The sequence below is a fragment of the Dipodomys spectabilis genome, unplaced genomic scaffold (genome assembly GCF_019054845.1).
Source record: "Dipodomys spectabilis isolate Male_0828 unplaced genomic scaffold, ASM1905484v1 ptg000164l, whole genome shotgun sequence".
Lineage (NCBI taxonomy): Eukaryota > Metazoa > Chordata > Mammalia > Rodentia > Heteromyidae > Dipodomys > Dipodomys spectabilis.
Genome location: NW_024870841.1, coordinates 561,264 through 578,892, shown reverse-complemented (window position 1 = coordinate 578,892; position 17,629 = coordinate 561,264).

Here is a 17,629-nt window from a genome sequence, read left to right as displayed (position 1 = left end):
GTTGGGAAAAATATTTACCAGCAGTATATCAGACAAAGGCATATATCCAGCGTGTACACTAATCTCTCCCAAATCTAATGAACCAATTACTAAATGGTCAAAGGAACTAAAAAGAGACTTCTCAGAAGAGATAAAAATGGCAAAGGAGCACATGAGGAATTGCTATTCATCCGTGGCTGTAAAGGAAATGCAAATAAAAACAATTGTGAGATATCACCTTATTCCATTCAGCATGGTCTGCATTCTAAGGTCAGACAAAAACAAAGGCTGGAGGGAGCCACTGACAAATGCAGAGAAAGGAACTCTATTGCATTGCTGCTGGGAATGGACACTAACACAACCACTTCGGAAAGCAGTCTGGAGGTACTTCAGAAAACTAAACATAGACCTTCCCAATGACCCAGCCATACCAATCCTAGGCATCTATGCTGAACAACAGGAACCAGAATACAAGTACACATGCACTTCCATGTTTATTGCAGCAATGCTCACAATAGTCAAGATATGCGAACAATCCAGATGCCCTACTGGATGATCCTAATGGATAAATAGCTCCAAAAAATGGTGGTACCAATATACAATGGAATATTATGCAGCCATTAGAAAGGAAAAAACAATAGCATTTGCAGGGATATGGATGGAACTAGAACAATAATTTTGAGTGAGTAAGCCAAAAGAGACAAATGGAAAACGAGCTCCTTGATATGTGGATATTAAATACAACATGTAAAGAGATACAACAAAGTAAACAGGACTCGACAAACAAAGAACTTCCAGTCATCTTGTTTCATTACATAATAACCCAAAGCTACTGACTACATTTAAGGTATATATGCACACATCTGAGGGAAACTAAGACGAGGACACAGAATCAGAGATAGCTAGAGGAAAACACACCAGAAGGATGCATCAGCTGCATTGGGCATTAATGAAAATAACTAAGCAACTCAAGGGCAGTAATGGGATCGGGAGGGAATGAAGGAGCTAGAGGGAAAAGCTGATAGTAAACAAAGGAAAGGAATATACATATCACTTGTTATGGAAGAAATAGTTTCATTGTCCAAGCTGATATAATTCCCAACTATGGACCACAATTTGCTTCATGAGTGTTAGAATGAGCTTGAGAATTTAACTATCACTATCTCAAAATTCTGTGAAATTTAGGTCAATCACAATAAATATTTTAAAGAAAATTATATACATGATATGGTAGCATCTCATGGCCATTGTGATAACACTGTTCCATTGTGTTTTCACAAATGTGGCATTATCTCATAATGTTTTAGAAAATTCATGGCCTTTGGGATTCCAATCTCTTCCTGTGAACTTATATCCTCACTGTAAACTAGTAGCAATAGAACTTGGATGTCATTGTGATATTGCAAATTTGTACTGACATTACAAACCCATTGTGGCCTCATTACCATTGTGACATGAAAAACCTATTGTGCTATCACCGTCACATTGTACAATCCCAAACCTGCTATGACCAATTAGCACATTTGACAATACACTTGGCTTTTCTGACATCACAGAAATTTAGTTTACACATATCTTTTTTTTTTCTGGTCATGGGGTTTGAACTCTGGGCCTGGTGCTGTCCTTGAGATCTTCAGCTCATGCAAGTGCTCTACCACTTGAGCTACAGCACCAATTCCAACTTTACTGGTGGCTGATTAGAGATAAGAGACTCACTGACTTTGCTGCCCAGGCTGGCTTTGAGCTTGATCCCTAGATCTTAGCCTCCTGAGTAGCTAGGATTACAGGTCTTAGCCAATAACACCCAGCTCCTTCCCATACCTTATTGTGACCAAACAACACTGCAGATCAGATATGCAATTGTAACATAAATTCTTAACATCGTCCAAAGTGTGATATCCCATTGTCCTTATGGCAGCATCAACTCATTGTGACATCACAAATCTGCAATGGCATCATAGCATTATGACAACACATTGTCATGGTGAAGTCATAGACACTTTCTGAATGCCTATTCTGTGATTTCATTCTATTTCAATAAGGCATGTAGGTTCATATTAGAAACCCATTGCAACCTCATAACAATTGTGGAATCACCTTGCCATTTTGATATAAACCCACTGTACTATCACAACCTCTCCTCTCCTTATAACCTTTGTGATATGCTGCCATTATTATATATTAGGCCCTTTGTGAGCTCATAATCTGTTTTTTTCCTCATCATATTTCACATATAATATCTGACATAAGAAATACACTGTGATCTCATGACCACTGAGACATCAAATTTTCAAATACAATGACCATATTTTCACATTGTTACATCAGAAACCTGTTTGGAATTCTCATGCTTGTTATAAATTATGCTTTCAGAGACAACACAGTCTCTTTATGAGCTCATCTACTCATTATGGATTAATGAAAATTGAAATCTAAAATGCCATTTTGATATTTTTAATCCATTGCGATATTTCAAAGTTATTGTGACCCCATCAGCAGAATGGTATCAACAACTACATATGACATCAAAATATTATTATGATTTGATATAGTGACATCATATTTCCATTATGATATCATTGTTCCATTGTGTTTTCACAAACCTAATATGACCAGAAATCATTTGAGAGAATTCATGGTCTTTGGGACTTCAAACTCCTTCTGTGGAACTTGTATACTCATTGTGAACTAGTAGCACTTCTCATTGGATATGTCATGTGATATTCCAAACAGGTGACATCACTAACCAGTTTTGACCTCATCACATCTGTGACATCACAAAACCATTGTGACATCACACACTGATTATGGTCACGTTAGCCCCTTTGAATAAAACACATGACCTCTGTGACATCACAGTCCCTTTGTGTACCAATATCTTAATTATGAACTAAGGGTAGGATGTTTGTGATGTCACAGTGTGTTAGTGATATTACAATGGCAATACTGGGTCACAAATGCATTGTGATGTAACAATGCTAGTGAGGATACAGGCCACATTTGAAATAGAATGAAATGATGGAATACACATTCACAATGTCTGTATGATGTCACAATGACATGACATTGTGATGTCACACTGGTGTTTATATCACAGAGATTTTGTGATATTGAATGGCTTGTCTGATATCAATTGTCATTTGTTCACAATGAGGATACAGGTACACAAAGGGACTGTAAGCTCAAAAGGGCCATGTTTTTTCAAAAGTATTATGAGATCATAATAGCTTTGGAATGTCATTATGTTATCATGATGTCTCAATGGCAATGTGATGACACATTGGATTTTTCATGTGACAGGTAATGAGATCACAGAGTTTATGATGTCAAGATTATGTAATACCACAATCACATGTCCAATATCAATTAATATTCATTCATAGTGATTTACAATTTCACAGTAGGACCTTCAATTCCTATAGGCCATGAATTTTTCTAGGTTTCTGAAAACACACTGGCACAGTGACATCACAATGTGGTGTCAAAGTATCATGTCATAATAAAATGTTGTGATGTCACAATTTGTTGGTGATGCCATAATGGTGATGAAGTCACAACAGGTTTGTGATGTCACAATGGAATGCCGGATCTCAATTATCATTAACTCAGAATGACTTATGAGTTCACAATGAGATTGTGATGTCTTCAAAGGCATGTGTTGTCATAAATTTCTGCATTCCTAACAAGTTTGTGATGTTACCATGTGACACAATGATCATGATATCTGCCAGCCTGATGTCATCATGGTCCTGATGTTCCACTGAATATCTTATACTGTAAGTCATACTTGAAAAATTATGATTTTGAAAAGAGATTCTGAGCTCACACAGGGCCTTAGATATCACAAAAGCAGCATGTCACAAACGTACAGGATAAGTTTATGATGTTATAGTGTGGTAGCGATGTGAAGTAATGTAACAATGTGATTGTAATGTAATAATGGTTATGAAGTCATAATTTGTTTCTGATATCACATTTAAAATAGAGTGCAATCCCATAAAAGAATCCACAATGTGTCTATGATGTGACAATGACAATGTGATATCATAATGCTATGATGATATTGTCATTTTCTGATGTCACAGTGAACTGTGGTAGTATAGAAACAATGTGGTGTCACACTGCTGCTGATGTCCCAAAGGGTTTTTGATGTTACAATGGTAATGAGTATACATGCTTTTCTGATTGGAAACGCATGCCAGCTTTTAAATAGAATAGAATCACAAAATATGCACTCACAATGCATCTATGATGTCATAATTACAATGTTATAAGGGTATGTTGTCATTGTAGTTTTGTGATGTCACAATGAGCTGATGTCATAACAACAATGTGATATCACACTGGTGAAATTGGCACTAAACCTCTGATATTCAAAGACATGTCTAATGTCAGCTGTCAGTTCACAATGATATGGGCACACAAAGTGACTGTGGTGTTACAAAGGCCATGTTATATTTCAAAGGTGCAAAGAGTAAATAGTAGGTTTTGAACGTCACAATGTGATCATGATGTGTCAATGGAAATATGATATCACAATGGGTTTGTGATATGACAGTGGTACTGAAGTCATAATGGGTGTGTGATGTTACAAGGAGCTTGCAATAGCAAAGCCATGGGTTCAATTTCAATTGCTAGTATTTCACATTGAGGATAGAGGTTCACAAAAGGAACATGACTCCCCAGTCTATGAATTATCTAAAATGTTATGAGGTTGCAATAAGTTTATGAAAACATAAAAGAACAGTGATATTACAAGGGCAACATAATGTCAAAATATCATATCCTAATAATGTTTTGATGTCAAAATAGGTTGGTGATACCATACTGGTGATGAGATCACAATAGGGTTGTGATCTGATAATAGATTGGTGATGTTACAGTTGCATGCCAGATTTCAAATATCATTTATTCACAATGAGAGGATGTGTTCACAAAGGGAGTGTGATGGATCCAAATGCATGTATTGTCACAGATGTGATGAACTCCTAACAGGCTTGTGATGTCACATGAGTGCAAATTTTCATACTGTCTGGAAGTGTGATGCCAGAGTGGTCATGATGCCACAATGCATTTTTAATATCACATGCTTCATCTGAAATATGAGCTCAGAAGGGACCTAAGATATCAGAATGCATCATATCATAAAATTCATGACAGGACACTTTGGATATCACAGTGGGTTAGAAATACCACAATAGCAATATGACATCTGATATGAACCCACATGGCATATTTGAAATATATTGAAATCACAGGACAGGCCTTTCACAATGTGTAAGTGATGTCACAATAATAATTTGATGTCATAATATTTTGATGTCATAGCAGAGTTGTGATGTCACAGTGATCTGATGGTGTCATAATGACAATGTTCTGTCACAATAGTGACAAAGTCACAAGGTGTTTGTGATGTTACAATGTCATGTCTGATCTCAATTGTCATTAGTTACAATGAGGATATGGTTCACAAAGGGACTGTGATGTCATAAAGACCATGATATTTAAAAATAGGTCTGGATTGTCACAATGTGATCATGATGTCACATGACTTCACATTATGTTTGTGCTGCCACAGGTTGATGAGGAAACAATAGGTTAGTGATGGGACAACGAGTCTGTATTATCATGGTAATGTCCAATTTCAATTGCTACTAATTCAGAGTGAGGATAGGTGTTCACAGAGAAAGCTTAAAATGCAAGGAATTTTCTTAAGCATTATGAGGTCATACTAGGTTTGTGAAAACACTATAAAACAGTGCTAACAAAATGGCAGTGTGATTTCACAATATCTTGTCATAATAATGTATTGGTGTCACAAATATTTGATGATTCCATCATGGTGAGGAGGTGCAATAGGTTTATGATGTCTCAATGCATTTGTGATGTCACAATGGTCACAATGTCTGGCAATGACATCACCATGGTCTTGCTATCCCAATGTTTTTCTTGTATCACATGTCATATCTGAAATACTATGAGGTTGAAAACAAATTATGAGCTCACAAAGGACCTAAAGTATTGCAATGATTATATTTCACAAAATTTATTAGGACATAATGACTCATACATCTCATTGTTGCAATGGGTCCACCTGTATCCCAATTTAAACAATTTGTTTTTTTCCCCTTCCCCTCCACAAATTATACCAACATCAAATACAGTGAAAGCAGGGGTTATACCATGGGGGGTGGGACATACAAAGCAACAAGGAAATTATCTGTATATATGTTGGAAACAATGACAAGAAAGGAAAAAAATTGATTGTTTATCTTGGGGTTCATTTCATCTAACATCAACTTATCCGAACTTTTCTGCTTGTCTTAGACATATACTTGTTATTGCAAGTAAGGGAAACCATGGGACTTGGTTGTGGTGTGGTGGGGGGACATAAAAGGTATATGGGGGATGGGAGGGGTGGAAAGGGATAGGAAGAGGAAAAAAGGAGGAGCCAACAATATTTGATAAGAAATGTACTTATCATCTTGCCCATGCAATGTAACCTCTCTGTATGATATTTTCACAAAAAAAAAATAAAAAGTAAATAAATTTATGACAGGAGAGGTTTGTGATTATTGATATCTCTATGGCAATGTGATGTCACACAGGAATTGTAATGTCAGAGTGGGCTGATCGTGTCATAACAGAAATGTGATGTCACACTGGAGATTAGATAACAAATAGTCTGTGATGTTCCCATGGCATGTCTGACTTCAATTGTCATTAGGATGAGGATTATGTACACAAAGTCACTGTGATGCCACATTTGTTTTGAGGTCAGAATGGGTTTCTTATATCAACCCCCATGCAACATGTGCAATAGAATGTAATCACAAAATAGGCATTATTTGAAGAAGCTTGGAATTATGAAATTGAGCGAGATTAAATGAGAAGGATAAACAGAAGATGTCTCCAAGATTAAGACTGAGGTTCAGAGTAGTAAACAGGACTTAAAGAAACTAGAGACCCTAAAGTTCAAGACAAAACCAAACTGATCAACTAGTAGGGGAAACCATTCTAAAAGCAGTGGGGGCTCTAGAGCTGCTAGCCATTAAGATTAAAGGAAGAAGGCAAAACAATGGTAACAAGTGTGCAAATGTGGAGACTAAACGTGAAAAGTGGATACAGGCTCAAGCCTTCTGTCTGTTTATACCCGGATATTTGGCACTCTGGTAAAATTGCCCTGGACCATTGCCTAAATCTGTGTTTAATCCAGTGGGGCCTCAGCCTGACAAGCCTATGTTCTGTATGTAGAAACTTGCCAATAGGTAAATACTGGAAAGCTGGAATAGGTGGAGAAGTTTCTTATGCAAGAATCCTCACTTGATGAATTTTGGGAAGTGAACTTCACAGAGTTAAAGCATGGAGAGCAGAGGTATAAGTATCTGTTAGTTTTAGTGGACACTTTTTCAGGCTGGTCTGGGCATTCCACACAAAAACCAAAACCACTCAGGTAACAGCTATAAAATTACTCCATGAAATATATCCTCGATTTGGTTTACCATTAGCAATGGCCCAGCATTCATGGCCCAATTTTTTAATTATTAGCTAAGGTACTAGGAATAAATTGGAAGTTCCATTATATTTATTGATCTCAGAGTTCATGGCAATTAGAAAGAATGAATAGGACCTTAAAGAAACTTAATTACAGAGACTGGCCATGACTGGCTAAGCCTCCACCCTATTGCCCTCTTTCAAGAAAGATACATACCTTATGTTAAAGGATTCACTCCTTTCAGAATAATTTATTATAAAACACCCTCTTTGGTTCCTAAACTTGGTAAACTATATTAACAAATATGTTTAACCACATTCTTGTACGGTCCCTGAAGGCTTTGCAACATGTTCTTGGAGATGTCTCTCTGTTGGTAGCTGAGGGCACTGGCCTCCTGAGAAAAACTCCACCGATTCTATTTTGTCTGCACAGCTGGTGTAGGTAAAAAGGCAACATGCTTCTGAACTGGAAACCAAGTGGCAAGGACCTTACTCAGTGGTGCTAACTACACCATTGGCTATTAATGTTGTAGGACAACAGCTTTGAGTCCATCATTTTCAAATGGAAGCAAGAGTGGAACAATATCCAGGGAAGCCTGCAAGATGTAATGTTCAGACACACTCAGAGGATCTGTTAAAGATAAGAATTACCAAGTGTTAATTGGTGTTAACTAGTGGCTTTCTATGGTTTCCTCCTTGTTATATGTTAAATTTGCATTTCAAGCCTGTCCAATATAGGGATGAGAAGGGAACGTTTAGCGTTTGGTCAAGAAGGGATAAAGGATTTTATTGGATATGAAAATCAGTGATGAATGTAATAACAAACAGGGGTCCAATAATTACCATGACCCCATCGCCCTGGAGAGCATGGGGCAAGCCACTGAAGGTGGCTGGACATGCTCCTGGAGGGGTTGAGGTATCATGCCCCACATGTGAGCTATCAAGGCATGATTGAGCAGTGGGAAGTTTGGAACATGATGGTTGAAAACTGTTAAGCAGTGATGGAGGGGTACAGTCTATGTATAGCCTGCATATTCAGAGCAACAGAATGGGAAAGAAAGAGGGGAAACACCTAGAAGGAATTGCAGAGACAGCAGAAGGGGAAAAAACTTAGGAAGAGAGGAATTTGAGGGAGAACAGGAGGGCAAAGATGGCAACTGGCCACCAGGATAAAACAGGATAGGCCTGTGAATAGTGGAGAGGCCTAAAGAGAAGAAGGAAGTGATGGAAAGGAAAAAGGGAAAAACCTGGAAAGAATGACAGGTCTGTAAAGAAGGATGGAGGAAGGGAAAAGGACAAATCCTTTCCCTTGGAAGTTCTTAAATTTTGGGGTGGAAGTTTGCAGACAAATTAACAAAGGTTGAGGCCACCCATGGCAGCTCTGAAGTTTGGTGGTCAGTGCAGCCCTTGGCTCACTCTGGGTATTCAGCTCAGAACAGGTTATTTGGAGGACTCTATCTAGTAAATACTTTTGTTTATTGTCTTAAATAAGTCTCAATGGATTGTCTTCTGTTCATAGGTCATAAGTATATATGTTTATAGAAGGAGCTAGAAGTCCCAAAGGCCATGAATTATCTAAAATGTCATGAGCTCATGATAGGTTTGTGAAAAACCAATGGGACAGTTATGCCACAATACCATGTCATGATAATGTTTGGTTGTAACAATTAGTTGGTGTTGTCATAAGGGTGCTGAGGTCACAATATTTTTGTGATGTCACACTCGGTTGGCAATGTCAGAATGATATGTCAGACCTCCACCTTTAACTCCTCACAAGGATATGAGTTCAGAAAAGGATTTTGAGGTCTCCATAGTCATGAGTTGGCACATATGTGAAGTCCTAAACGTTTTGTGATGTCACAATGTGACACAATGATCATGATATCTTGAGTGTGAGGTCACAATTATAAGTTCACAGTGTATTTCCACAGGACATATCAAACCTAAAATATGAGACTTAAAACAGATTATAAGCATGTCACAACTGTTTTGAGGACAGGAATGGTTTTCAATGTCACAGGTTAGTGATATCACTATGGCAATATGATGTCACAATATCATATCATAATGATTTGGTGTCACAATTAGTTGATAAGGCCATACTGGTGATGAGGTCTCAATAGGTTTGTGATGTCACAATACATTGGAGATATTAAATGGCATGCCAGATCTCAATTTTCATTGACTCAAGGAAACAATTGTGTCATTTCAATACCTTTGTGATATGTCACATTGCTATTGTGATATCATCTACACATTGTGACAACACAATCCTGTCCTGTCCTTACAACATTTGTAGCATGCTACCATTGTGATTAGGGCTTTTTAAAACTCATAATGTGTTTTTGGCCCCATAAGATTTCAGATATGTGATATCAGAAATGACTATGATATCATGACCACTGTAACATCACACTGCCAGACATCATGATCACTGTGTTTTGTTGTGATTACAATTCTTTTAAGACTTCATCACATTTGTGAGAATACATGCCTTTGGATACATCACAGTCCTTATTTGAACTCATATACTCACAGTGAATTAATGATATTTGTGGTCTGGCAGACCATTTTGCCATCACCAACCCATCTCAAACCTATTACCTCCTCACCAGAATGGCATCACCAATTAATTGTGACAGCAAAACTCTATTATGACAAATTATTTTGACATCACATTGCCATTGTGCTATCACTGTTCCATTGTTTTCTTTTTCACAAACTTTTTATGATCTGATAACTTTTTAGAAATTTCACGGCCTTTGGACTTCAAGTTCCATCTATGAACTCCTATCCTCATTGTGAACTAGAATCTATTGAAATTGTACATGTAATTGTGGTATTACAAACTCATTGTGAAGTCACAAATCATTTGGGACCTCAACACCACTGTGACATCACTAGCTCATTTTAACATCACATTGCTTTTGTGATATCATGACCACATTGTGACATCTGAAACATTAAATGACCACTTAGCACCTATGAAAAAACACGTCCTTTGTGATACCACAGTCCCATTGTGTAAACATATCATCCTTGCATTATGTGACATTACATTGTCATTATGACAGCTCATTACTGCATCACCAAATTACTATAACTTCGTAGCATTATGATATCACATTGCCTTTGTGATGTCATAGACACTTAGTGAAAGCCTATTCTGTGATTGCATTCTATTTCACATGTAGCTTATGTGAATATCGGAACCCATTTGACCTCATAATTTTTGTAACAGCACATGCACTTCATGACATCCTCCAGTGTGACATCATATACTCATAATGACACCATAATCTCATTGTGACATCACTGAACTACATCATAACATTATGACATCACATTTCCACGGTGACACCATAGTGACCTTGTAAGTGTCTACTCCATGATTTCATTCTATTTCAAATGTGGCATGTGTGTGGATATCAGAAACCTAAAGACAATTCATAACCATTGAGATATCACATTGCCATTTGATATCACTAAAACATTGTGATATCACAAACTTGTCCTGGCCACATAACTTTAGTGACATGCTGCCATTGTGATATCTTAGGCCATTTAGAGCTCATACTCTGGATATGTGATTGCAATATTACAATCTGGTTTGACACTAGTAACACCATGTGACCTCATCACCACTGTGACAACACAAATCCATTTTGAAATCACATTGCAATTGCAACTTCACCATCACATTGTCTCATCCCAAACCTCTAATGGCCTCTCAGCACATGTGAAAAATCACGAGGTCTTTGTAACATCACATTTTGTATACCTATGTCCTTTTTATGAAGTAATGACAATTGAGGTCAAACATGCCATTGTAACATCAAAAACCCTTTGTGATATCATCACCAATATGACATCACATTGTCATTTTCATTATCAGTTTATTGTGACATCACAAAACTGCAATGACACAAGAGCACTAATGGCATCACATTGTTAATTTGACATCATAGTTCCATTTTGAATAAGTATACTCTGATTTAATTCTATTTCAAATGTGGCCAGTGTGTTGATATCAGAAACACATTGTGTCATAATTACCACTGCAACATCACAATTCATATGTGATATCATATTTCCATTGTGATATAAGTAATCCAGTGTGAAATCTCAAACTATTCTACTCCTCATAAACTTTTGTCACATACAACCATTGAGATATCTTACTCCCTTTGTTAGTTCATAATGTGTTTTTAATCTCATAATATTTCAGGTATGATTGTGATATCAGAAATATGATGTGGCATCATGATCACACTGCCAGATGTCATGATAATTGTATCACCTTGTGACATCACAAACCTGATAGGACTTAATCAATTTTGTTACAACACATGCCTTTGGAGAAAAAAAAAAACAATCCCATTGAGACCTCATACTTATTATGAGCTATTGACAATTGAGATCTGGCATGCTATTGTGACCTCATCAACTAATCATGATATCAAAACATTATTAATGACATGAAGTTGTGGCATCACAATGCCATAGTGATACCATTATCTCTGTGTTTTCAAAAACCTCTTATAACCTCATTATATTTTAGATAATTCATGGCATTTAGGAAAACTTCCTTCTGTGAACTGGTATCATCATTATGAACTACCAGCAATTGAAATTGGACTTGTTCTTGTGAGATAACAGCACATTGTGACAATACAATTCCATTGTGACCTCATCACCGCTATTACATCAAAAACCCATTGAGACATCACATTGCCATTATGACATCATGAAATCATGTGATATCCTAAAATTTTATGACCTCTTAGAAACTTTGAAAAAAATACAGTCCCTTTTTATACCCATATCCTCATTGTGAACTAATGAAAATTGCTATCAGATCTGCAATTGTAACATCATCTGCCATTTCTGATATCGTTTCCAGTGTTGTATCACATTGTTGTCATGACACCATCAAAGCAGTGTGACATCACAAAATTAAAATAACACAATAGCATTATGTCATCACATTGCCATTATGACTTTGAAGACACAATCTGAAAGCCTATTTGCTGTTTCATTCTATTTCACATGTGGTATGTGAGTTCATATCAAAACCCATTGGGATATAATAACCATAATGACATGAAATACCTTTGTGACATCATGATTGCCATTGTGACATTATAAAGGCTTTGTGACATCACACTTACATAGTGATATCACTAACTCACTGTGTCATCAAAACCCCTCTGGTCTTGATAACTTTTATGATATAATGCTACTGTGATATCTTGTACCCCTTGTGGGCTCACAATCTGTTTTCAACTTCATAATATTCCACAAATGACATGTAATAAGAGAAATCCATTTTCACATTGTAAACATTGTGATATCACACTGCCTTTGGAGACATCACAGTCCCTTTGTGAATGCATACATTCAGAGAGAGTTAATGAAAATTGATTCCCACCATGCCATTGTTGTATCAACAAGCCATTGTGACATCACAAACCTATTGTCACCTCATCACCAGTATGATATCTCTAAGTAAATGTGACATCATAAATATTATTCTGACATGATATTGTGACATCACACTGCAATTGTGATATCACTGTTCCATTGGGTTTTCACAAACCTAATATGACCTCAAAAAAATTTGGAAAATGTATGGCCTTTGGGACATCAAGCTCTTTGTTGAACTTGTAAATTTATAACCAATAAAAGGCAAAACATTCCTTTGAGTATATTTATGATAATAAACAATATTATTTACACTAGAAAGGGGCCTACATCTTCCTTGTCCAAGGCTGAATACCAAGAGCCAACAGCAGTTTTGACTACTAAACCTCAGACAACCAATGGGCAGCACAGCAATTTGTTAAATGGTCTGTAAATCACCAACCCCAAAATTATGTTCTCCAAAGTTCAAAGGGGAAGGCTTTGTACTTTTCCCTTCCTCTCTCCTTCTCTACAATCTGCCCTGTCTTTCAGGTCTTTCTCTTTTTCCCTTCCACCACTTCTTCCTTCTCTTCAGGCCTCTTCAATCTCCAAAGGCCTGCTTTGCTCTGCCCCAGTGGCCAGTTGTTGACCTTCCCCTCCTGGTCTCCCAAAAGTTCCTCTCTTCCCAGGTTTCCCTTCTGCTGTCTCACCACTTCTTTCCTTCCAGGATTTTCTCCTTTCTCTCCTCTTCCATGGCTCTTAATGGACAGCTTATATATCCTCTGTATCCCTCCCCCACTCCAAAGGGTCTACTACCTCATAGTTTGCAACCATCATTTCCAAAACTGTCCACTGTCCAGTACCTTCTTCATAGCCCTTCCAGCAGCATGACACACCCCATTCAGTACCATGCACCCTATCCACTCAAGCAGACTGTATGTGGGAACACACTGATTAGCAGACCTGCTGATTATTGGAGCCCCCTGGTTATTATATTCTCCATTAGTTTATATGTCTAATCAAATCTTTGATTCCTTCTGGAACAAATCCTAAACATTGCTTCTCTCCCCACACCAATTGTACAGAATTATTACACAAATTTATACACAAATTAATACACAAAATTATCAGAAAATGAGAAAACCATAGAAAAATACTATTTAACACAAATGAACAATTTGTAGTTGTATAGATCCTCTGAGTGTGTCTGAACAGTCCATCTTGCAGCCTTCTTTGAAGATTAGTCCATTGACTGTGTCACCCTGCCTGAAAAAGTGAACATTATTACTAACAGTAATACTAACATAATACTAACAGTAATAACCATACTTTCCCTCATTGAATTCCAATTCCAAAAATTCACAGATTGAGGTTTCTCACATAAGTGTAAGTGCTCTCTCCATATGTTTCAGCATTCCAGCATTTACTTCTTGGAAATTTTCTATATATGTTATATAAGATAGTAAGACCAAGACCCTAGGGGTTTTCAAGACAGATTTAGGCAGTGGCCCAGGACACTTTACAAGGGCCCCAAATAACCAGATATATACAGGCAGAAGGCTTAAGCCTGTAAACAATTTTCTGAAATTCACTTTGCACATTTGCACACTTGTTTTTGCTTCTTTCATTAATTTAATGACTACTAGCTCTAGTGAATTCACTGGTTTTACAGTGCATTCCTGAACTACCTGATCAGCTTGATTGTTTTTATGAACTTCAGGGCCTTTAGATTCTTTAACTCCTGTTTAGTAAAACCTAAGTCTGCAGCTTGGAGAGTTCTTCCATTTTTATCCTCCTCCTTTTCCCTCAAGCTCGCTTTCATGATCCAAATCACCTTCTCAAAGTCCTCCTCAATCTGTAAGTGTTCTACCAGGGTCATAGGAGAGTTCCTTTGACTATCCAACTGCTGTTTCTTCTCACATAACCTTTGCTTGCTAGTCAGCTTCTCGTTTAAGTTCTCAAGGGTACTACTTAGAGGGTTTTTTTTTTTTCACCTCCATCTGTTCCATTGGGACATTCTTCCTCTTCATTACATTTATGGTTAGAACCTCAACAGTCTGTTTGGACTTTTCTTCTATTAGCTTCTCTTTCTTATTTTTCACTTCATTGTATTTTTGTGACAGATCTTTTTAACTATTTGTTTAGCTCTTGTGTTTTTTTGCCTAATGCTCTTTCCCTTTCCCAGGAATATCCAATGAAAGCAAGGTCTCTTGAGTCTGATATATTTCTGTTTACTTTTCTTTGTCTCCTCTTCAATGCAAGGCACTTTGTGCCTGTTTCACTAACTCCTCTTTCAGTTCTTTCTCTGTTGCTTTGAATTTCAGCTCACACTCTCTTCAATGTTCATAATCAGCATGCACTGAAGCCTAAAACCTCCTTTTAACATGTCCAGCTCCTTTTTCTGGGCCTTAATTTCTGCATCCTGCATCAGAATCTCCTCCTGGCCAAGCTTCTAGTCAGCAAGGATGGCAATGTTGGACTCCTGTCTTTCCTTCAGGTCTGACCTGTGGTATCCATGTGTGCCTCATTCTCACCCTGGCAGATATACTTGAATTTTATTTGATTCTGAGTGTTTTTCTTGGTTCATTTTTGAGATTTTATGCTGTTTGACTCTCACAAGTAACTGAGTTATTACTTCAAAACTATTCTTTACATCCAAAAAATCTCTCTTACATATGCTGTTCAATGCAGTATTAAGCTCTTAGTGGTTTTTTTCTGTTACATATTGGAGTTTCAGAGTCTTCTTAAGCCTGTGTTTTCAGGTATGTGTGTGAATATTTTTCTTCACCACATTTGTTTTTAAGTACAGCGGGTTGAATTTTAAGTTGAACATAGTTGGATTTCAGAGCCCCGAGCTCCTTTCCATGATTCGTAAGAGATCTGAATGCAGTTTCCAGGTGGCTAACATTCTTACATCTCCTGTCATTTTCTATCTTTCCCCTCGTTTAGAATTCGCTTTTCCAATGTCTGTTTTGCTACCAATAAGCACACTATATGTTCTCTATATGCCCTATAAGCCCTTTATATTCCCTACTGCCATTTGCAAATGAATTATACTGTCTTTGCTGATGGTTTTTTGATCCAAGTCCAGGTGCTGCTACCAAAACTCCAACCCCTTTCTTAGGCTGTTTCTTTTTTCTCCCAGGTTATCTCTGATATCAAATACCTGCTGGGCAAAATCTACCAACTCAGATAACACCTTTCCCTCAGAACTTTCTAGCTTTTGAAGCTTTCTCCCAATAGGTGTGCCTGACTGTGAAAAGAAGTTTATATTTAAGGCTCTTCAATTCTCAGGGACCTCAGCATCTTTAGGCATATAGTCCCAATATGCCTCTAAGAAGAATTCCACAAAAGCAATCGGGGACTAATGCGGCACTGTACAGTCTCACTTACCTTAGTTAAATGAGAAATGGTTTAGCTTCCTAGCTTCTGCTGCTATTCCTACTAACAGAGTCTGGCAATAATTTGTAAGTTGCTCCTTACTTTGATCACTATTGTAGTCACAGCCTGGGCAATTCTGGGGAAAGACTTGCTCCAGACTGGGTCTTTTATCAGGGAACCATCTCATCTAAGGACCCCTTTCTAGGCACTGCTCTGGATTTTCTCTCTTTCCTCCCATGTGTACAGCATCTGTAAGTGTTGCTAACACCAGGGGAAATGTTCTTCATTCAAGAGAACTATACGATATTTTTCTCCCATCCTCAAAAAAAGGAGTTAACAGATAGAACTAACAACAATCACACATAAACAGCCACAGACACTTAAGACACATGTCCCACATCTATCAAAGAAGCACTCTCAAGGAACTGCCAGATGACCTCTGGAGGAAATCCCAGATAGCCTCTTGAAGAGGACACAGATGGCCTCTCAAAAATGTCCCATATGGCTTCCCATGGAAGCCCCAAATAACCTTGAGATGAGGACCCAGATGACCTTTGCAGAATGTCACAGATTAACCTCTTGAGAAAGTCCCAGGTTACCAGCAGAGAAGGTCCCAGATGGCTTCTCAGGGAAGTCCTCAATGACCATTGGAGGGAAGCCCGTTGACCCCAGGAGTAATTCCCAGATAGTCTCTCATGGAGGCCCCATATGACCTCCAGAATAGTTCCCAGATAGCCTTTGGAGGAGGCCCCAGATGACTTCTCAAGGATTACTGGATGCGTTCTCATTGAAGCTCCAGATGACCTCTGGAGGGGATCACAGATGGTCCCTCAGAAATGTTACAGATGATCTCCAGTGGGAATCCCAGATAGATTCTCAAGGAAGACCCATATGACCCCTGAAGGAGGTCCCAGATGGTTTCTTCAGAGATACCAGAATACTTCCCAAAGAGGTCTCAGATGGCTACTCAAGGAAGTCCCAGATGACCTCTTAAGGTGGTCTCCGATGGTCGGTCTGAGATAACATCCAAAGAGGTTCAAGAGTGCTTTTCAAGGAAGACTTGGATGACTTCTCAAGGATGTCTCAGATGACAAAGCTCTAGATGACATCTTGAGGAGGTACAGATGGCTTCCAAAGGAAATCCCAGCCAGGCACCAGTGGTTCACGCCTGTAATTCTAGCTACTCAGGAGGCTGAGATCTGAGAATCATGGTTCAAAGCCAGCCCGGGCAGGAAAGACCGTGAGACTCCTATCTCCAAAAAACCACTAGAAAACCGGAAGTGGTGCTGTAGCTCAATTGGTAGAGCGCTTGCCTTGAGCTGAAAGCTGAGGGACAGTGTCCAGGCCCCGAGTTCAAGGCCCATGACCAAAA